This window comes from Lissotriton vulgaris, chromosome 9, assembly GCF_964263255.1.
Source record: "Lissotriton vulgaris chromosome 9, aLisVul1.2, whole genome shotgun sequence".
NCBI classification, from domain to species: Eukaryota; Metazoa; Chordata; class Amphibia; order Caudata; family Salamandridae; genus Lissotriton; species Lissotriton vulgaris.
In genome coordinates this window covers 69,072,978-69,097,005 of record NC_141697.1, presented here as the reverse complement: position 1 = coordinate 69,097,005, position 24,028 = coordinate 69,072,978, and the positions used below count along the sequence as shown (strand labels likewise).

General features: G+C 42.8%; 1 protein-coding gene across 1 annotated transcript in view; it reads left to right on the top strand.

Annotated features, from left to right (window-relative positions):
• Window positions 1–24,028, top strand: part of GALNT16 (polypeptide N-acetylgalactosaminyltransferase 16) — a 512,323-nt gene that overhangs the window by 250,755 nt on the left and 237,540 nt on the right. The window lies entirely within an intron of this gene.

The following is a 24,028-nucleotide window of genomic DNA, read 5'->3' as shown; positions in this document are numbered from 1 at the left end:
CTTTGGGTGCGGCCGCGATTCTGCGCCTGTGCGGCAGAATCGCGGGTGGGCAGGTTCATGACGGCCCCCAGCCGTTATCAGCACATGAGCACCGTAATGCATGACGGCTGGGGGCCGTCATCAGCACTGAAGGGGTTAAGCTACAGAAATGTTAAAACAAAATATAACTTTCAGGTAATTTTTGAATGCGAGCATTATTTCAGGTACATTTTTACCAGAGTGGACCGTTCAGGTAAGTTTTGAGTTCAAACCTTCAAATCCCAATGCGAGCAGCAGTGTTTTGAGCATGAGTAGCAGTTCCATTAACGTGGGCTGTCGGCAAACATTGCAGGTAGATTTTCCACCCAAACAGCGAAATCTGCATGAGAGGAGCAGTGTATTGTACTTGAGTGACCGGAAATCAACTGAAAATGAAATTTTTGAGTTGAATTGTTCCATTGGAGTAACTTTTTGGATGCATGATGCATTTTCTGTCATTAAACATAATTTTATGTAATTCTGTGGCTATAGCACATTACTTGAGTTTCACACGCCCCTAAGATATATTAATTGTCATTCATCAAATATGTGACCAAGGCGTGCAGACGCCAAAATGCATTGTGTTTATCAGCTATGGTTAAATACACTTTTTCACCAACCAATTTTTAGTAACCTTTGTGGAGGAGAGTGCACGTTACTAAGTGTATTTACGCTTAGTTTGTGGGCAGGGTATATATATATATATATATATATGTATATATGTATACACCCATACCCATACCCATACCCAACAGTCCTGTTCCGCCAATGGAGGGCGGAATCAATCCAGGTGCAGACCTATATATATATATATTCAGCAAATGTAAACTCCTGCAACCTCCAGGCGGCGAAGAAGGAGAAACGGACCAATTTGAGTTTCAGGCAAGATGTTTATTTGACCATATCTTCCCAGCAAATGACGCGTTTCGGGCTCGGAAGCCCTTGTTCACATGCGGATCATAGATAAATTAACTCTTTTTAAATTGCTGCATAGTGCACACCCACTTCCACATATTTCGAGTCACATGATCATAGACCATGAAAACAGACTACATTGCTGTCAACGACCTCCACATCAGGTTTAAATTTTATAAAAACGTAAACTGTGTTTCTTTTGAAGGTTCGCAAAACATAAAAAATATTACATTTGCGTTTCAACATACGAATGGTTCTACATATAATAAATAAAGTAGAAAAAATGTACCCTATGGAGGGCATATCCTATATGTGCAGATTCTTATTAACAACATGTTTTATAAATATACAAGGCTCGCACATTTGTGTAAGATTGCCATCTACAGCGGAGCATATTTAAAAAGTGCTCTTTTGTATAATATTGCCTCAAACAATTATTATCGGGTAAATCCGTAATGTATAACCAATGACAATAGGTGATGTACCATTTTATGGAGACTTTTCCTATTTTTATACAGTAGCTGTGTATTGATCCATGAAGGGCCCACTAAAGTGCAAAGAGTGCGTAGCAGCAAATTAATTAACTGTACAAAATCGTGCTAATCTGCTTCTCTAATAAGAATAAAGTGCATCCGTATGATTTAAAATGTATAAAAATTAATAACAATACAAATCCAAAATTGGTTAAATATTGCTAAAATCATATAAATATCATTTATAAAATTCATCATACTGGATAAAAGTGCAAATGTGTTATAAAAGCATGTTTTCAGATTTAAGGCATATGAGGTATTTGAGTCAAACCATTTAAGTATAATACTATCAAGATATCCAATGAAATGCAAAAAAGGAAGGAAGGAAAGAACTGTGTACATATAGGTATAATATCATTCTCACGCCTAAAATCAACGGTGTTTCATCATGTTGTGTGATCTAATACAAATACAGAGGGAAAAGGCAAACTAGAGAAAGTTATACGTGTCTTCTGTATTATTTAACCCGTTCGGACATTTACTGTCGAATTCGAGAATCATTTTAGTCTCTAGTTGCCTTAGTTGAAGTTCTGTTACCTCCTCGCCGTGGTTTGGGAATGGATGCTACCACAAAGTATTTAAGGCAGGTGACATCATTATTGTGTGCCTTTTTAAAATGACGCGCCACTGGATATGTGGGGTCACTATGTAAGATGGCCCATAGATGCTGCAAAATCCTCACGTGCACCTGCAGCTTTGTACTACCAATGTAGTTACCCAACAGGTGCACGTCAGGACGTATACTGCAAATTCAGTCCTGCAATTGAAGCTCCCCAAAATAGCGGTTTCTCTAGTACTAAAGGGAGTGCGATGGTGAGACATGTTTGTGCCAAACTTACAGGCCCTGCAAGTGGAACATTTTCGAAAGCCATGAGCAGGTTTTAGCCACATTTGGCTCTGTCTGGTTTCTGGACTGCTCTTGTCCAAGATTGCTCCCATACTTTTGGCTCTCCTAAAGGTGATCATGGGAGTAGCAGGCAATCTTGTGCGTAGCACTCTATCAGTGAGTACTATGGGTCAATGCTTTTTAACTATTGCTCTAATCTTCCTTTCCTCACTGCTGTAAGTAGTGATCAATCTTTGACTTTCCTTATTAGCTACCTCGTCACAAGGGGCTAACTCCACAAGTGGAACAGGATTTTCAGTGGCATTGTTTTTGAATAGACTCATCCTAGATCGCACACTGGCTTTAGCCATAGCTTCATTTAGCAAGGTATCAGAGTAACCACGTGCCCTTAATCTGATCATGGTTTTGTAGTTCCGTAGTTTGAGGGTCTGTGGTTCGGTGGTTCCGAACCCGTTCAATAAAGGTCGTCGGAAATAGACTGTTTTGGTATCAGCGGACCGCAAATCACGAGTGCGGTATGTACGAGTGTTTTCGCATAAATCGATCGATGAGAACACTATGTATTTAGGGATTTCAATTGAACCCCCGGGTTCCATTTTGTGTGTGGCAGCCATTTTGTGTGGTTGCCCTCACATAGGCCGACGACTACGGCCGAACGAGTCCTTGAGACATGTACACCTTAGCTGACTTCTGAATGACCTGGCCGAACTGACTCCTTACCCGAGGCTGACCTCGCTGAGCCAGTTCCTTGTTAAGCAGCTGGTCAGATAAAGATCAAAGAGCAGGACATGCCGAAGTTTATGGTACACTGCACCCACCTTTCTATCATGCTTCCAATCTGTTTCTGCTCCTTCCTTTACGACGTGATTACTGATTTGGGTTGAGGGTTTTTATGATGGGTTTGTCCGGCCTGATCGAACAAGAAATTGGAATGTGTTTGGTCATTTCTGGTGGGCTGGACAATGGAACGTGGGATTGTCGTCATGCGATATGTTTGAACTATCGCTCCGTGATTGGTCAGTTTGTATGTAACTGATGCTAGTTTGGAATGCTGCCTGAGGCTTGAGACCATGCTCCGCTCATTGAATTTGTGCAGTCTCTAGCGAACCACCTGTGTGTGCTTCGTAGACCTCTGTTCCTGGTTGCATCCAATAAAGTTTGGTCTTTGACGTCATCAAGAAGCGTCCCGTGTCTCTGTTTGCCGAGGCAGGGGAACTCGAAGGCATCAGGCGTTTTCCCTGACGCCGCTAGGTTCTAAAACCTGGTCCTTCAGTTTCTCTCAAGCACTTATCAAATTTTGAATCCAGGCTGCAAATTCTCTTAAGTCTTAAAATCTCACCGTAGGGGATACTGGCTAATGGATGTTTGGGATGCGCATGTAGGATGCAGCGTCACATTACCTGCGGTGGGTTTCCTGAACAGGGTTGTTTCAAATCTGTCATTTTTATTATAAACTTTTACATCTAGAAATTCAATACTGAAAATGTTCATGTGGGATGTAAAATAGAGATTCATGGCGTTATTATTGATAGCCTTTATAAAATCAAAGCCTTCCCATTCCTCAGCTTTCCACAAAATGAAGATGTCATCTATATAACTAAGATAACCAGATATATTTTTATTGAAACATGCACTGTGCTCTCTTTTAAGGACCTGTTCCTCCCACCAGCCCACATGCAAACACGCGTAGCTGGGGGTGAAACAGGCCCCCATCGCCACTCCTCTGAGTTGTCTAAATAGTTCCTTCCCAAAAAGAAAGAAGTTATTATTCAAGCACCATTCAATGAGATTTAAAATAACTTTGTTATGTTGATGAAATTCGCATGACCTTTTGTCTAAAAAATATTTGACTGCAGACAGCCCCATATTATGATCTATGCTCGTGTAAAGAGATTCAATATCAAGAGCAATCAGCAACATATCATTAGTCCATGTCAGGTCATTTAGTCTTTACAAGGAAGTCGCCAGTATCTCAAATACAGCTTGTCAGTTCTTTAACTATATCTTGTAAAAAATAGTCAATATATTGACCCACTTGTTCTGCAACACTTTTGATAGCGGATATAATTGGTCTTCCTGGTATGGGCATGATGCCTTCATGGATTTTGGGATTTAAATATAACACAGGGAGGACAGGAAACTCATTATTCATAAACTTATATTCATCAAAATAAATCAGTCCTTCCCTTTGCAATTGTGCTAATTGCTTGTGTAGAATCTCTTTGGCCTTGATGCATTCCTTCTGAGTAGATTTTTCATAGCAACTCGGATTAGTCAATTGTCTATTTGCCTCCTTAACATTATCGTTTTCAGCCATATAAGAAGGTTTCCCCCTTTATCAGATTTATTTTAATATATATATATACCTATATATGTGAGTGCAGTCAGCCATGGGGCAAGGCCAATGAATCTTTGGTCTTTTAAATAGAACAAGGGAACCCAGGACGCAATAAGCTAAGGACCATGGGTAGAAACATATTTCAAAAGACAGCGGTCCTTAGAAAGGAAGGAGAATTAGAACAATAAATATAGACTCGATAGAACTATATTGTTAAGAATGCCCAGCCGGACACTTTAATTTCTTGATGAAAATAGTGTAAAACAAGGGAATAAAGCACACAGTGCGATGGAAGTGGGACACCAGCCGATGTCCAACCAACACACTTGGGGGACAGAACAAAGAGGAGGGAATATTCAGGCAACAGCAGGTTATCAATCAATGAAAATTGCAACAGTGATAATCCACATTGTACACACATGCATGTACAAATAATATGTTAACTCTGCATTTAGTGTACTAATTGTCGACGACGTTTCGAACCATACATATTATTGGTTCATCCTCAGGACAAGGAATAATTGCCTAAAGAATTAGTAAATCAGCTTAAGCCCCTGAACAAACACAAATTTGTTGTACATACAAACAGAACAAACATATTACAGATTAAAAATGAGAGAAAGGGGAAACAAAAAAAGGTTGGAACATGTCAGTTAGTTGCTCGCTTGTCTTCATTGCATAATTATTGCCACACTCACTACATGCCAGAGTGTTTAAGGTGAGGAGGTGCGATACATGCCATGCACGCACAGTGAATTTCCAGATCAATCGAGTTGTATTTAATAAGACTGACGGCATAACCCGTGTTGACTGTGATACGAGGGGGACATATGTCCTTGCACTGGGTGACCGCAAAAGCAAGTGGTTTGCGTCGGTTCATAGTGTGAACGTCTCGTTAGTGACAAATTGTGACGTGGTGACTAATTGACAGAAGGTCATAATAGTGAACACAGCATGTGAACTCGTGAAGGACGTGAACCAGCTCTAGATGAACAGCTTACCAGTCCGGATATGGTGAGGGTCGTTTTTAAAGAAAGTCTACTGACATTGGTGACTTTCTAAAGGCAAAAGAGGGGGATATGGTTTGTTAGAATTGGGGGTGGGCATGACCTTGCTATCGCCCATGGGGTCTTATAAAGAACTTACCTAGGGATTATATTCTGCCCAATTACTGTGGGGTCAAATGGGGAACAATGCCCAGGTACAATAATCTGCAGAGGGAAAAGCACAATAGAGTGCCGTTTAGTTCGCCTAATGGTAATCCGGGAAACAGATTTTCGGAAAAAGCGTTTACCAGGTCGAGTGTTGTCAGCCTACTACACTCGTTCTGATAACCTACTGGTGACATCAAGCGCCACAATTGTAGAGCGCTTACCTGTAATCCGGAGGGTGCAGGTCCACAATGGGGGTCCTTGCACAGCGTGAGGATATCTTCACAGCCGGGAAGACGTCTCGGGACCCGGTGTTAGAGTTCCCGAGTGCGGTCACATGGGGCAGTTTGGCCAATCGGAGCGCAGCTCGGCGGGCGGCCATTTTGGATAGGGCATCAACCTCAATGAGTAGGCAGAGAGGGAGGACTTAATACAAGTCCTTCAGTTACCGGAGTTACATGACTCGACAATGGGAAGCTAAAAAGTAACAAGGGACAAGTTACTGATTAGACCGACGGCCCTTTTGGAAGTGTTAGTACCGGGGCGGGGTTCGAGGGAGCAGTGAGGGGTAATTAAAAATATTTTTTTTGTGAAAATTACTTAAAAAGTGAATGGAAGTGAAAATCACTTGGTAAAGTGAGTTAAGCATTACAGTCACACCATGCAGTGCTCAATCTTGAAACACAGATCTAGTGGCAAATTCACATCCAAGCCACAGTCCTAAAAGAGGTCAGAAGTTATGTCCAAACACAACATACATTGAATACCAAAGGACATATATGTACACTAGATTAGGGAAGTCCAGTCTTCCATGCGGTTCAGCCCAGTGTGCAAGCTTCGGGTCTTCAGAATCCAACGGAGTTCTTGTTTGTTGAGTAGCTGCTGTAAGTTGCCTCCACGGTTAGGGAGTTTGATCACCTCAATGACAGTCCATTTAAAGTCCATTTCAGAATGTGACAGTTCTGTAAAGTGATCAACCAGAGGTGCATTCAACGTTCTGCAATCATGGGACATGGGCACACAATAGCATAAATAACATTAGTGCTATTACAATTCGAGAAATCTCTACGAGTATACTTAATGTCGTTGTGCGTAAACTCTTTACCTTCCATGGTACTACCACACATGGAACAGTTTCCACATTTAACGTGCCCTGTTAGCCGTGGGAGGCCCCAAAGATTGTCAATGGTTGTTGCTTGGGGTGGAGAGGGTAATGCTGCACGCACCAAATGGTCTTTTAAGTTCTTTGATTTCTTAAAGGCAAACATCGGTTTGTCTAATTGGAGCAGACCTGCATTGACCACTGGCCAGTGTTTTTTAATGCTCTTAGTGAGTGCATTGGATGCTGGAGAGAAAGTTGTCACACAGACCAGCCGGTCCTGTGTTTTTTTAAACTTTGGGCTCTAACAATACTTCTCTGGGGCAGTACCAGGCTCTTTTTAGCGAGGATTTAATGAGTCTGCGTGGGTAGCCCCTGGCGCTCAGTTTGGTGCTAAGTACAGTGGCCTCTTTGAAATAATCATCTTTAAGGAAACAATTTCTTCTTAGCCTCAAAAACTGTGAATAGGGCAGGGAATCACGGAGGGCCCTAGGGTGGTTGCTCGTGTAACTCAACAAAGTATTACGCTCAGTTGGCTTCCTATATAGGCTAGTGATCAGAAGTCCTTCTCTGTCCTGTATCATGAGGTCTAGGAAGGGAATGCTGCAGTGGCTGGTGGTTAAGGTGTAAGTGAGCCCACTGCAATTACAGTTTAACCAGTGTAAAAATTAGGGTAATAGTTCTTCAGAGTCACTCCAGATCATGAAGATATCGTCAATATATATCGCTTCCATAGGGCTATGCCACTATGGAAGGGATTCGACGTGGTAAGGATGCGTCCATACTCGAGGCTATCCATATACAATACCGCTAGGTTGGGGGCAAAAACAGCCCCCATAGAGGTACCTTTGATCTGGCCATAGTATTGGCCATCAAACAGGAAATAATTCTTGGATAGACAGATCTCTAGAAGTTGCAAAATAAATGTCGTTGGCATGCGATGTGGTCTAGGGCGTGTGTTGAGAATGTCTTGAATAACCAGCATAGAGTCGTTCTGTGGTATGTTGGTATACAGTGACTCGACGTCCAGAGTACAGAGCACACTGGACGTGGAATCAAAGGGACGTTCCTCTATCAGATTGATCATATGCATACTATCCCGAATATAGCATTGGGTAGTAGGCACAAATTCTTTGATGAAATAATCGACAAACAGACCAAGAGGTTCCAGGACTGAACCACATCCCGACACAATTGGTCGGCCCGGGGGATGTTCCAAATTCTTGTGCACCTTAGGAAGCGTGTATATCACCGGAGTGCGTGGTGATTGTGCATTCAGAAAAAGATATTCTTTCTTGCTGATGAAGCCAGAATCAAGCCCTTCCTTGGTGACTAATTGTATCAAGTTTTTTATCTTGCTAGTAGGGTTTCTGGGGAGTTTCACATAGTGAGCAGGGTTGTTTAATTGTCGAAGGATTTCCATTTTGTATGTATCAAGATTTTGTAAGACAATGCCACCGCCTTTATCTGCGGCTTTAATGACAAGTGCAGAATTGGATTTTAGGTTTGTGATTGCTCTTTTTTCGTCTAATGAGATGTTGTATGGTATAAACGAGTGGCGCTTCTCAATGGTTGAGAGATCATTCAGAACCAGTTTTTCAAAAGTAGAAATTTCTGGTGGTACCATACTGCTAGTAGGTGAAAAAATGGAGGGTGGTCTAAAAGGGGTATTAGATATTGGTGCAGGTTTTGGATGAAGTAGGAAAAAAGCATGTAGTCTCAGTTTCCTAAAAAAACGCAATAGTTCTGTTTGAGTGTCCAAATAATTAGGACGTATAGTTGGCACAAAAGACAGACCCTTACTAAGCAATGACAATTCACTGCTGGAGAGGGAATATTTTGTAAGATTAAAGATAGGCAAGGAGTGAGAAACTGCTGGATCACTAGGGATAGACATTTCATTCGCTAACAGGGGAAGCTGTGAATCTACCATTGGGAACTGTAAATCTACCATTGGTAGTGCTGGCGCCTGGTGCTGCGTTCGCCCGGTGGGTAAGGCCAACGTTGTGCTGGTTTGGTTTTCCCTCTCTTTGGGGGGTCGGCCTGGCCTCGCGGTAAAAAAGGCGGTCTATTGGATGGGCCAGGTGCTTCTCCTGCAGTCAGACTAGAACTTATGATTCTTCTTCTCACCCAATATCTTAAGGCCAAAATTATTCCCCTAGGGTTACAAGTCCGCAACATACCGGGGGTATTTACGGACAACCCAAAATACACCACAGGGTTTAGTTACATCAGCACTAACTGCTCTAAACAGTGGATGGCACTAGGCATTGACATTGCCACTGAAGAACTTAAGAAATTGGAACTGGAGATTTTGGATATTGAAAAACAAATCAAAGACAAGTGCACTGTACCAGATTGCCAGAAATTATTAGATGAAGTAACAAAAACTGTAGGCGACTTTCACAGAATAGAGTTGAATAAGAAAACAAACAAAGTAAAAAAGGATATTAAAAACTTTTCGCAGGAGAGAGCATATCCCTACTTGGTCAAAGATTTTTATACCAACAGAGCATACAGTGGCCCCCAAAACTACAACCAAAGACCGTGGGGTCGTTACAATAATCGACAGACATTAGTCAACTTTTCTGATACTTCGGCCGAGTCATCTGACAACTCTGACCAAGGAGAAGCACCTGGCCCATCCAATAGACCGCCTTTTTTACCGCGAGGCCAGGCCGACCCCCCAAAGAGAGGGAAAACCAAACCAGCACAACGTTGGCCTTACCCACCGGGCGAACGCAGCACCAGGCGCCAGCACTACCAATGGTAGATTTACAGTTCCCAATGGTAGATTCACAGCTTCCCCTGTTAGCGAATGAAATGTCTATCCCTAGTGATCCAGCAGTTTCTCACTCCTTGCCTATCTTTAATCTTACAAAATATTCCCTCTCCAGCAGTGAATTGTCATTGCTTAGTAAGGGTCTGTCTTTTGTGCCAACTATACGTCCTAATTATTTGGACACTCAAACAGAACTATTGCGTTTTTTTAGGAAACTGAGACTACATGCTTTTTTCCTACTTCATCCAAAACCTGCACCAATATCTAATACCCCTTTTAGACCACCCTCCATTTTTTCACCTACTAGCAGTATGGTACCACCAGAAATTTCTACTTTTGAAAAACTGGTTCTGAATGATCTCTCAACCATTGAGAAGCGCCACTCGTTTATACCATACAACATCTCATTAGACGAAAAAAGAGCAATCACAAACCTAAAATCCAATTCTGCACTTGTCATTAAAGCCGCAGATAAAGGCGGTGGCATTGTCTTACAAAATCTTGATACATACAAAATGGAAATCCTTCGACAATTAAACAACCCTGCTCACTATGTGAAACTCCCCAGAAACCCTACTAGCAAGATAAAAAACTTGATACAATTAGTCACCAAGGAAGGGCTTGATTCTGGCTTCATCAGCAAGAAAGAATATCTTTTTCTGAATGCACAATCACCACGCACTCCGGTGATATACACGCTTCCTAAGGTGCACAAGAATTTGGAACATCCCCCGGGCCGACCAATTGTGTCGGGATGTGGTTCAGTCCTGGAACCTCTTGGTCTGTTTGTCGATTATTTCATCAAAGAATTTGTGCCTACTACCCAATGCTATATTCGGGATAGTATGCATATGATCAATCTGATAGAGGAACGTCCCTTTGATTCCACGTCCAGTGTGCTCTGTACTCTGGACGTCGAGTCACTGTATACCAACATACCACAGAACGACTCTATGCTGGTTATTCAAGACATTCTCAACACACGCCCTAGACCACATCGCATGCCAACGACATTTATTTTGCAACTTCTAGAGATCTGTCTATCCAAGAATTATTTCCTGTTTGATGGCCAATACTATGGCCAGATCAAAGGTACCTCTATGGGGGCTGTTTTTGCCCCCAACCTAGCGGTATTGTATATGGATAGCCTCGAGTATGGACGCATCCTTACCACGTCGAATCCCTTCCATAGTGGCATAGCCCTATGGAAGCGATATATTGACGATATCTTCATGATCTGGAGTGACTCTGAAGAACTATTACCCCAATTTTTACACTGGTTAAACTGTAATTGCAGTGGGCTCACTTACACCTTAACCACCAGCCACTGCAGCATTCCCTTCCTAGACCTCATGATACAGGACAGAGAAGGACTTCTGATCACTAGCCTATATAGGAAGCCAACTGAGCGTAATACTTTGTTGAGTTACACGAGCAACCACCCTAGGGCCCTCCGTGATTCCCTGCCCTATTCACAGTTTTTGAGGCTAAGAAGAAATTGTTTCCTTAAAGATGATTATTTCAAAGAGGCCACTGTACTTAGCACCAAACTGAGCGCCAGGGGCTACCCACGCAGACTCATTAAATCCTCGCTAAAAAGAGCCTGGTACTGCCCCAGAGAAGTATTGTTAGAGCCCAAAGTTAAAAAAACACAGGACCGGCTGGTCTGTGTGACAACTTTCTCTCCAGCATCCAATGCACTCACTAAGAGCATTAAAAAACACTGGCCAGTGGTCAATGCAGGTCTGCTCCAATTAGACAAACCGATGTTTGCCTTTAAGAAATCAAAGAACTTAAAAGACCATTTGGTGCGTGCAGCATTACCCTCTCCACCCCAAGCAACAACCATTGACAATCTTTGGGGCCTCCCACGGCTAACAGGGCACGTTAAATGTGGAAACTGTTCCATGTGTGGTAGTACCATGGAAGGTAAAGAGTTTACGCACAACGACATTAAGTATACTCGTAGAGATTTCTCGAATTGTAATAGCACTAATGTTATTTATGCTATTGTGTGCCCATGTCCCATGATTTATATAGGACAAACAACACAGAAGGTGCGTACAAGACTGTGTCAACACAGAAGCAGAATACGCTGCAGAACGTTGAATGCACCTCTGGTTGATCACTTTACAGAACTGTCACATTCTGAAATGGACTTTAAATGGACTGTCATTGAGGTGATCAAACTCCCTAACCGTGGAGGCAACTTACAGCAGCTACTCAACAAACAAGAACTCCGTTGGATTCTGAAGACCCGAAGCTTGCACACTGGGCTGAACCGCATGGAAGACTGGACTTCCCTAATCTAGTGTACATATATGTCCTTTGGTAATCAATGTATGTTGTGTTTGGACATAACTTCTGACCTCTTTTAGGACTGTGGCTTGGATGTGAATTTGCCACTAGATCTGTGTTTCAAGATTGAGCACTGCATGGTGTGACTGTAATGCTTAATTCACTTTACCAAGTGATTTTCACTTCCATTCACTTTTTAAGTAATTTTCACAAAAAAAATATTTTTAATTACCCCTCACTGCTCCCTCGAACCCCGCCCCGGTACTAACACTTCCAAAAGGGCCGTCGGTCTAATCAGTAACTTGTCCCTTGTTACTTTTTAGCTTCCCATTGTCGAGTCATGTAACTCCGGTAACTGAAGGACTTGTATTAAGTCCTCCCTCTCTGCCTACTCATTGAGGTTGATGCCCTATCCAAAATGGCCGCCCCGCCGAGCTGCGCTCCGATTGGCCAAACTGCCCCATGTGACCGCACTCGGGAACTCTAACACCGGGTCCCGAGACGTCTTCCCGGCTGTGAAGATATCCTCACGCTGTGCAAGGACCCCCATTGTGGACCTGCACCCTCCGGATTACAGGTAAGCGCTCTACAATTGTGGCGCTTGATGTCACCAGTAGGTTATCAGAACGAGTGTAGTAGGCTGACAACACTCGACCTGGTAAACGCTTTTTCCGAAAATCTGTTTCCCGGATTAACATTAGGCGAACTAAACGGCACTCTATTGTGCTTTTCCCTCTGCAGATTATTGTACCTGGGCATTGTTCCCCATTTGACCCCACAGTAATTGGGCAGAATATAATCCCTAGGTAAGTTCTTTATAAAACCCCATGGGCGATAGCAAGGTCATGCCCACCCCCAATTCTAACAAACCATATCCCCCTCTTTTGCCTTTAGAAAGTCACCAATGTCAGTAGACTTTCTTTAAAAACGACCCTCACCATATCCGGACTGGTAAGCTGTTCATCTAGAGCTGGTTCACGTCCTTCACGAGTTCACATGCTGTGTTCACTATTATGACCTTCTGTCAATTAGTCACCACGTCACAATTTGTCACTAACGAGACGTTCACACTATGAACCGACGCAAACCACTTGCTTTTGCGGTCACCCAGTGCAAGGACATATGTCCCCCTCGTATCACAGTCAACACGGGTTATGCCGTCAGTCTTATTAAATACAACTCGATTGATCTGGAAATTCACTGTGCGTGCATGGCATGTATCGCACCTCCTCACCTTAAACACTCTGGCATGTAGTGAGTGTGGCAATAATTATGCAATGAAGACAAGCGAGCAACTAACTGACATGTTCCAACCTTTTTTTGTTTCCCCTTTCTCTCATTTTTAATCTGTAATATGTTTGTTCTGTTTGTATGTACAACAAATTTGTGTTTGTTCAGGGGCTTAAGCTGATTTACTAATTCTTTAGGCAATTATTCCTTGTCCTGAGGATGAACCAATAATATGTATGGTTCGAAACGTCGTCGACAATTAGTACACTAAATGCAGAGTTAACATATTATTTGTACATGCATGTGTGTACAATGTGGATTATCACTGTTGCAATTTTCATTGATTGATAACCTGCTGTTGCCTGAATATTCCCTCCTCTTTGTTCTGTCCCCCAAGTGTGTTGGTTGGACATCGGCTGGTGTCCCACTTCCATCGCACTGTGTGCTTTATTCCCTTGTTTTACACTATTTTCATCAAGAAATTAAAGTGTCCGGCTGGGCATTCTTAACAATATAGTTCTATCGAGTCTATATTTATTGTTCTAATTCTCCTTCCTTTCTAAGGACCGCTGTCTTTTGAAATAAATGAATCTTTGGTAGCACACTCATATGCTACTTACCATGGTAGAAAGATGTCTGAATAGTGTTTTTCATTTTTATTGTGTATTTTTTCACCAGTCACGTGGCAAAGCAATGGGCACTTGCTTCACCCCCAGCTATGCTAATTTGCATAAGGGCTGGTGTGTGGTGTTGGTGATCCGCACTGTGTAGCAAGACATCTGGGATGAACATGTTATTCATTGGTGTTGATTTATTGACAACCTCTTTATTCTATGGAGAGGAACGGAAGACAGTGCTATGGAGTGTTTGAATCCAATGGAAGTCAATGATCTCAATTTGCACGTTATAAGTGCAATTAGTAAAACTGAGGTCAATTTGTGGATCAAACAGTCTATGTGAAAAGCAACAGGCTTGAGACAAAACTATATAGACAGCCTACAGCGGGAAACACACTGCTACATCCAACCACCTTACATCCAGAAAGTTTAATCAGAAGCATCAATTATGGAGAAACCCTACGAGTATGTCGAAATTGTATTAACCCAAGGAAAAAGGGATTGCCATCAGCGACCTTAAGACTAGATTTCGAACTAGGGGCTGTTTGCATAATTGCATACAGGAGGCCGGTTCAAGCCCTAAGAAACATGGTTTGTACAGACAGAGTAACACCCATAAGCATACAAAAAGTAATACACACTTCAGACTTACCATCACACATAATAAACGGGAGGCTGCAATAAGTTCCATCTTAAACATCCAGAACGCCTCAGCCGCATCCAGACCGCCTCAGCCAGACTCATCCTCGACATCCCACGGAACAGCCACATCTCCGGACACCTGAGAGACCTGCACTGGCTCCCCGTCAACAAAAGAATCACCTTCCGGCTCCTCACCCACGCACACAAAGCCCTACACGATCAAGGCCCGAGCTACCTCAACAACCGAATCAACTTCTACGCTCCCAAACGCCACCTCCGATCTGCCAGCCACGCCCTCGCCGCCGTCCCACGCATCCGTAGAGCCACTACAGGAGGAAGGTCCTTCTCCTACCTGGCCGCCAAGACCTGGAACTCCCTCCCGGCCGACCTGCGCCTGACCCAAGACCACCTCTCCTTCAGGAAGAAGCTCAAGACGTGGCTGTTCGAGCAGTAACGGCACCCCCCCCCCAGCGCCTTGAGACCCTACGGGTAGGTAGTGCGCTCTATAAATGTCTTTGATTGATTGATTGAAACAGGTATTGGTATCTTATAAATAATGACCCTGTGGTGGGCAAAGTAGTGCCACGTAGACCTGATATCACATTTAGAAGGCCAAAGTCTATGAGGCAGGATTTAGTTAAAAATAATCCTGAAAGCCAAAAACTGGTCCAAACCATGTGGCCGAAGAGGAAAGTTGGGTTTATTAAATGTGAAAAATGTAAGGCCGGTCAGTATGGGAAGAACATGACACAATATAAATCACCTTTATCATCTCACACCAAGTATATTAAAGGGCTAAACTGAATTTGAAGTATACTTACCTGCAGTGCCTCTGTGGACTATATTACATAGGCAGTACCATGTTAGCATTACACAAGATAATACTTTGTCACCTACGGGCCATAAAAAAAACATGACAGAACGTATCCGATGGCCCGTCATTTCAAAGGTCCACATAATGGTCAAGCAACAGGATTGACATATTGGGTCGTTGTTTCAGTTGCTCCAAACATTCGATGGGGGGACAGAGAAAAGTAATTGAGGTGACTTGAGTCCCGGCATATCATTGAATTGGACACCAAATTCCCAGGGGGTCCTAACATTGGAGCAGATCTACATACACATCTGTAGCCTGAATAACACAAATAATCATTATAGAGCACTCCGCTCGTAGCCCTTAGGAATTAACATGTTCTATTTAGATCTTAGTAAAGAATATAAAAAGATGACGGTCTTAGCATTCACAAGGGGTCATAAGCACACTTGGTATAGGATGACAAACTTTGTTTATTAATTCACATATTATAGTTAAGATGTTTTATTTTATTACTGCAAGCAGGCAATGTAAAGTAATGGAACAAGCCCACTTGGGCTCGATTACAAGGTAAAGTTGTTCAGATACCTGAATAGTTCACTGCGAATAGTACTGAAATAATTAGGCGGTAACAATACTTTAAATAATAAGACAATGTATATATTTCTCCTATCTCATCATTTGTAAGGTGCATGAAGTGCATTTGCAAAAGTAGAGAGTTAAGATTTTGAATGAGATGCTAATTGCAAACAGATAATTGAAGCATGCGGTCAGTCATGATTAAATATGAGGACATGGCTCTCATAGGAGTTAGTTATTTGACAGAGGACTTTCGCATGATATTAAATATGCTGCCTGTAATCAATCATGACATGCAGGTTTTAAACTTATTTGAAAGGTGTTGTATGTTGTGAAATGAATTATATGATGTTGTATTGCTCCACAGGTTATATTTTATTACCAGAAATGGACATTCAGTAGATGGACTATAAGAAAGTTTGTGGTGTACCATGCAGCTATAACTCCCTCAGTCTATAGTGTTAATTCATTGCATCATGAGGTATTTTAAACATTGTAATTTTGTTGAACAAGATTCAATTTTGCACACAAAAAATCAAATTATAAGTTTAACCACTTTGGTTCTAAAGAATTATAAGTAATAGTATTAGAAGAAATATGCAATTTAATATGTGTTTTAACAGAGAATGAATGTTTTGTAGTCTGTTTTCACTTGTGGTTAATGCACGTCATGCACAGAGGTAGAGAAAATTGTTTGCACATGGCACCTCAACATCAGTGATCAAGGCTGTGTAACAGCCTAAACACTTTCGATGGTAGTCAGACAATCAAAACATGAAACCCCACATACTCCTGGTATACTAAGGAGTTGGTGTATGTATGTGTGTTAATGCGTGTGTGTGTGTGTGTGTGTGTGTGTGTATATATATATATATATATATATATGTATGAGTATATGTATGTATAAATAGAAAGAAAGAGAGAGCGAGAGATATTCATGAAGAAGGTAGTAAGATTTTAATTTAGTTAGAGATGTATTCATTAGGAAGGTAGTAAGAATTTTACTTACTTAAAAAAACAAAAAAGCTTAGAAATTCACTGAAAAAGCAAAACCAAAATAAACTGGTAAAATATGCCAGTCATATGCTATTGACATACGTATAAGTAATATGCTTGCTACACCTCTCTGGGGGGGAATGCCTCCACAACTAGTACTGAAAAACTGCTTTGCTATGAATCCAGCCTGCTGCGCCCTACAAGGCTTTGAGACATAAACATAAAACTAAGCACTGCCCTGCATATTTTGCCTATGAAACTAATTGTTGCAAATGGCCTATGACTGCTCCCCTCCTGAGTTAATTGAGCTTCTGTCTACCTTATGACTAGTTACACAAACTAGGAATAGGAGCAGCTCCGACTTTTCCTCGTGTCGAAGGACTAGTGGAAGACCTAATTACTTTATCAATATTTAACGTCTTAACCCATTTCCAATTGAATGAAAACGGTTTTGAATAGTTTAAAACCATTTCTAAAGCAGAAAATGCATCACCATGATGATCATATTCATAGCTTTTTATAGTGTCCTTAATAGTACTGAAAATAACAGATGTTACTAATTCCAACTCTGTGGCACCCAGGAAGGATAGATGGCTCAGTCTGCCCTGCTGCGATTGAACCTCACTGTGTGTTCAGCTCACTGAGACATCATGCAAACCAGCTTCTTTTTAAAGATATGACCATGGAACATCACAAATGGCTTTCTGTGTTGTCTGCAAATTTATCAAATAACCAGTTGCTGTCATTAAGAATCTGTTTTCACATTGTTTAACAGTAGCTCTTAATAGTATTTCCTAGTAAGTCTGGCGTTAGCTGCGTACCTTTCGAGTTTGCCAATGATTATTTTGTTTTTGTCAATGTTGTTTTCTATGAAGGCACGCCCGGTATGAAAACAACCATTGTCTACAAGCCAAGAAGTACATATTTTAAGTAAAAGCATATTTTGCACCAGCGCTCTCAGGCTCAGAAATAAACTGTATTGTACAGAAGTGCACATTGTACAAGAGTAGAATGCAGTCACTCTTAGCCAAGCGAATGGCTTAGGTGAACTGAATGACTGTACAGCGACCAATGGATGAAATGGGCAGGCTGAAAGCACCATTTAAAAAAAATTATATATATATATATATATATATATATATATATATATATATATATATATATATATATATATAGATAGATAGATATAGATAGATAGATAGATAGATAGATAGATAGATAGATATACAGATATATATACAGATATATATATATATTTTTTTTATTATTATTTTAATTTTTTTTATTAAAACGAAAGGTCTTGGCTAGCACCGGATATACACATGTGTTGGAAGATTAAATACACCGAGGACAGAATATCTCTCAACATGTTTCCCGAGCAGTGAAATATCTGAAGGAGCGGTCACGAGCCACCGTAGCCCTGTGACACTTGTTATTTCCGAGGCTGCCGGTAGCAGGCGTTCGCATCCACACCTGGAAATGTGAGCAGCTTAAATGTAGGCCCTTACTCTGGATTGAACATACTCCTGCTATTGCTTGCATTCTGTTTGCAAGTATGTGTTTGAACTGCTGCAGATGTTTTTTCTTGCACCCCATCAATTCCTGCAGGTGGAAGGCTCACTGCTATGGTGTACTACCAGTATTTGCACTGTGTGCATGTTCCGCTCGTGAGGCCTCTTGGCGCTTCTAGCCTGTCCTGGAGACTTTAGGCTCTTGTGCTGGGTTGCCTGAGGTGTGCATTTCTGCTTGTTCTGTGAGGCTTCGAGAACCAGTCCAAAGGAAACGGCATAGACCAGTGCATGTGTGCGGACTGGCTTGTATGATGTTGAGCACGCATGTGCGTGTGAACATGCAGAAACATGCACCGGCGGCTGGACTTTGGTGCCATGGTGTGCATCTGGAAGGATTCGGTGAGGCAGGGGTAGGAGAGAGCAGGTAATGTGCAAGGTTGATGGGGGCTTGGGCATCAAGTGTGTCTTCTGCTGAGAGTGACACAGACCAGAATTGCCTTCCCTATCCAGGGTTTTTGTCTTGTAGGGCTGTGGTTGCTGGTAATTGTCTCCTTCGGGTGGGGTCGGGGGTACTCTCGGCTCACTGTGCATTTTTCCTCTACTCCTTACAGGTTTATGATGAATTAAGAGTGACATTTAATCCTTTGATTTCAGTATTTTAACTTGGTTTCTCCCCTACTACAGAGTATCAGATACTGTTTCACTAGCGCCAAGATGCTCCTTGGAATGAACGTTACGCTTTACAAATACCCTCATTCATTCATTCATTCACTTGCCAGTTGCATTGGTGATGGAACAATTTTCAGAGTGGCGGTACTGCCATTGATGTCACATGACTGAAATCCTAGGGATTGTGAAAAATACAAGTGTCACACAAAGAACCAGTGTAGCAAAAAAGCTGCAACCCTTCAGCAGGAGAGGGGTGAGGGTGTGGTGTGTAGCCAATGGTGCTTAATGGAGCACGCTGTCGCAAATGCATCACTAAATCCTGGTCTGGTGCCACACTGTCACTTACAGACAGCACGTTGTCCATTGAAATGGGAGGATAATTTGCACTGCATATAGTGCTAGTAATAAAACTACATGGCGCATAAACAAACAACATGTAGAAATTGGCTTACAGCAAGTAAAGTGTTTTGATCTTATTCTGAAGTGTGATGGAATCAAATATTCGAATAACACAAAAGAGCTTCGCATGTGCTGCCACAACTGCTGATATGTTTTGAAATATTTGTACAGTTCATTTACCGGAATTTACATGTTGTTGTGGGCTAAAAATAACTGACGTCTAATAGCCTTTCCTTTCACGCTCGAAGTACCCCAGCAAGACTGTCTGGCATACACTTTACAAAATCCTCTAATTTTGCTGTCAGAGAAAGGAAAGGAAACCCCGCTCTCCATGGCAAAAGGACAAGCAGCAATTCATCAGAAGACCTCGCCGGACAACTGACCTCTGTCTTTTAACGCATAACAAATGAGACATAATAAAGACAACATTTGAAGGAATTGTTAGTGTTCATTCAAATTTTTATCCCCAGCATGTTTATTTTGGGGGTGCTGCAGCATACCCAGCACCCCTACTTCCAGCGCCTAGGGCCAGTTTTATTGTCCTTGTGTTATGTTATGCTATTGAAATTTATATGGCGCACAAATTCCACTGGGTGTCTTGGCGCTAGCTGAACCGGAGCTTAACACCAGTACGCTCTACTTATTGAACAAAGATCCTGGTTATTAAAAAGCCATGTTTTAAGTTCTTTCCTGAGCCGAAGCAAGGAAGGGATATGAGGTGGGAGGCTCTTCCAGAGTTTTGTAGTAACAGTAAGAAAACTTCCCCCACCAGTGGTGATGCTGAGGTGGATCTAAAGAGAATGAGGTGACATGCTCGAGAAGTGAGATGTATGTGGTGTAATGGGTGTGGAGGGCGTAAGCATTTTTAAGACTTTTGTGGCAGTCTGCTGTTGGAGGTCCTATGCACAGGAGCAAGGCTCCCACGCTGTGACGAGGAGTCTCCCCAGCAGCCTTATCGCTGTGTTTGTTGCTTGAGAGTCTGATGCTGAGTTATTTGCTGGGTTGTGTTGTGTTGGGTGCTGAGCAGTCTGATCAGGGAATCAAGCGTACCAAATACTGTTGTTTTGCTGTTTGACACATTAGGCTTAAGTGATCCTGGAGGTGCTGAGGTGTTCTGGCCATGCTTACTATTGTTGGAGAGGAACAGGTTTCTTTCTGTAGGGCCTTTGGTGCTGGTTGCTTCATGTGAATGTGGTTTTGGTGCATCTCATGAGTGCTCTTGTGTTGGTTATGTTGGGTGCTGAGCTATGGTTCCCTCAAATGTTTTTTGTTTGTGTTGCATTCCAGGTGAAATGCAACCTGATTGTTGTGTTCAGTGTTGTTGGAATGAGACTCATCGCCATCTGCGTTACGCTGGCTGCTGTGTTCTTCACATGCGTGTGAGGCGTTGGCCGCGTCTAGTGTATTCTGTTTCATTGGCGGCGTTGGGAGTTGAGGAGTGAGATTGGTTTACTCTGCTTTGTTTAAAACACTAAACTTACCAAGGTAGTCCATGACACTGACCGCCATTGAAAGTCAAACCTTACCAAAAGTGTTTTCAGATGATAGCGGAAAGACCATTGGGGCTATCCAGTAAATGATGTCACAATAGGTCTCGAAACCAACGCGGACATCATCGAACAAAGGAGCATTCTAGAACGTACTATGGGTGATTGTTGGTGATGCCGGATTTGGTGAAGAGAACTGTTTTATCTGTATGCTGGTTGGCCACCTTCGGGTTTGTGGAGTGCCGGCAGAGTCCGCTCTCTTCAAGAGTGTTCACAAGTAAGGTACGCAGATTCTTGTTGGCGGAAAACGTAGGAAATGAGCGTTCAAGCATGAGTGATAGCAGAATCAAACAGGCATTGGTCAGAAGCATGGAAGCAATTGTCATGTACTAGTGAGAAAGACCGTGCTGGAGTCCAGGGGTCATTTAGGGTTTTGCGGATTTAGGACATAAGTGCGAATTGGTGGATTCCCCATTGAACCAAACCCACTGCTCGCCCGCCTCCATATGAGGACCGGAAATAGGGAAGTTTCTGAGCCAGGTCAGCTTCATCTACGATCCCAACCTTAGGCCAACGGTACATCTGGCTCTTGGACAAACATTCTGATGGATATGTTTCCTGCCTATGTGTACCTTACAAAGAATGTCGGACCCAGCAGTAAACATCTTCAGTGTCCCCCATGCGCGTGGTGAAACCTCTCTTACGCCAAAGCCATTCCCTTTTGCCCACCTGGCTGTTCCCGCCAGGCGCGTGGGAGCACATTCAATGAAAATGCCCCTCCAAAGCGGCGGCCAACTATTGATTCGGGAAACAGGTGGCTACAAAATTGGAGGAGAAGTGCAGGAGGCCTCGCAATCTGTGCAGCTTGGCAGCCCTTACAAGTTGTATATGAGCATCTGAGACGTAAATAGTTACAACAGAGGGAGACGTAGGTGGACTTGATGGGCTGCGCCCTCATCTAGAGTCCATATCTGCAGCCCTGGGGCCCCACTTGGTCCAGACCCAATGTATATCTGGAATGTGGCCTATCTGAGCGCATTTCTAGTGGCCCCTTTCAACAATTGGTAGGAGGCCCCATCATGTCCTCTTATGCCACAGTTTGAATGAAGAATGAAGGGAAACACTTTAGCTGCCCCAATGAGCCCAACGGCTAGGGCGGTCAACCTCAAAGCAGGGGACCCAGGTTCGAGTATCGGGAGGGATGCGCAACATTCTGTGATTCTGGGCAAATCGCTTAATCTCCCCGTGCCTTCCAAAAATGAACGTGTCCGTCTGTAATGCAACTGGTGCTAATGTAGAGCACTCTGATACCTTTGGGTCTAGTTCGTGATATATAGAAAACAAAAAAACTAAAATAACAAACATGCCAATGCTCCCTCACCTGGGCTTATAGCCCAGTGGGGTCTTGTCTAGGTGCCACTCATTTAAGCTGGACAAGCTACGTTGACGGCATGCCAACACAACATCACACATCAGTGGGATGATGCAATCACGATCACATACTCAGCCTTATCTGCGCTGGAGCCAAAGACTTTTTGAGGAGGACATCCTGTTTCTCACATTAGGTGGGTGAGGCAGGTTGGGATGACCAGGAGGCGAGGCTAAGAACAGGATAGTTGGTCTGTTTTTATATAGAATCAGCACACCAGCTCCATCAAACTGTTCCCATGACATGGCCTAGTGTACATGGCCCCAATCCCCTCTGTGTCTTTTACACACAGGCCCACCCTTTGGTATGGGCGGGGCCGTGTCCTGTGGCCCTACACATGTGGGGGAACACACACTGTACAACAAGAAGTAATTTATTTTTAATGCAAAAGTGAAAGAATTCAGCTTAGTCAATTGCTTTGTTGAATGGCCATCCCTCTTTGCTCCCGAAGGCTGCTCACATCCACCTGAAAATGGTTAACCACTTCCGTGCTGATGACGGAACCGCTCCATCATCAGCCGCAATAGCGCTGTGCTGATAACGGAGCGGTTCCGCCATGGCCCGCCCGACGCGCCTGTGCAGCGTGGATTCCGTGCCTGCGCTTGGCATTCCATTGAGCGGGCGGGGCCATGACGGAACCGCTCCGTCATGAGCACAGCTCAACCGAGGCTTGTGACAGAGCGGTTCCGTCACCAGCATGGGCGCGCCGCGCGCCCCGCCCCCTTAGCGCTGCCGCGGAATAGCCGCCGCAGCGAAGGTGTTAATTTCTAATCCGTTGCAAAGATGGTTAAAATGTTTTTTTTTTAATTTAATTTTCATATTAACTTTAGAACTCTTTTTTTAGAGTTTGTAATAAGATTGTTATATGGCAGTGTAACATTGTAGCTGCCTGCAAGCAATGCGCTTGATTAGATGGTGATTAATCTTGTCTCCTTCACAAATGATAACACTGACAATAGCAATTATAATTATAATAAATTGCATGGTGCAACTGTAAGGCTTATTTTTAAAAAAAATGCCTAATTAAACAGCCACATTGTTGAATGATTTTTAAACTACAATTTTTGCTGCAAGTATAAAGGATTCCATTGGTCTTGCCAAAGCTTGCTATATAATTGTGCACCTTTGTATGTACCTGCCTTACTGGGGTCTTGCCGCGTGCCCTCATCCAGACCTGTGAATCTTTGTGGGTTGTGCTTGGGCTAAACCACCAGTTCCTGCACATATATTGCCCTGACCAAGCAGAGCTATAAAGTTATTGGGTCTAGTAACCAAAATATTAACCCCCAGGTAATGTTGACCTAGTAGACTAGACTTTGCAGCGCTTTCTCCTGTCAGTACCACCAAGGGGTGAGTTTTTTTAATTGTCAACCGAGTGTTGTGTGGATGCCATGTGTAGCCACGTTTCCTACACTTACAAGTCCCTCAGTAAATGTTTAATATTATCTTGCAGCACTTGCATGTGGATGGTCCCTGACAGACATAAATAGTGTTTTTTCCTCTTTGACTTACAATTATTTTATATTCATAGTTTGAGGGACTCATTTCAGCTTTGCCTAGTGTCCCATGTGGCAGTACAAAGCTATTTTCCTTGCCCTCGCGAGATTCTCTGAAATGCTTAAGTTGTTTACATTTTATACCAGGATGAATCCCAGAATCTTATCCTCAAGCACT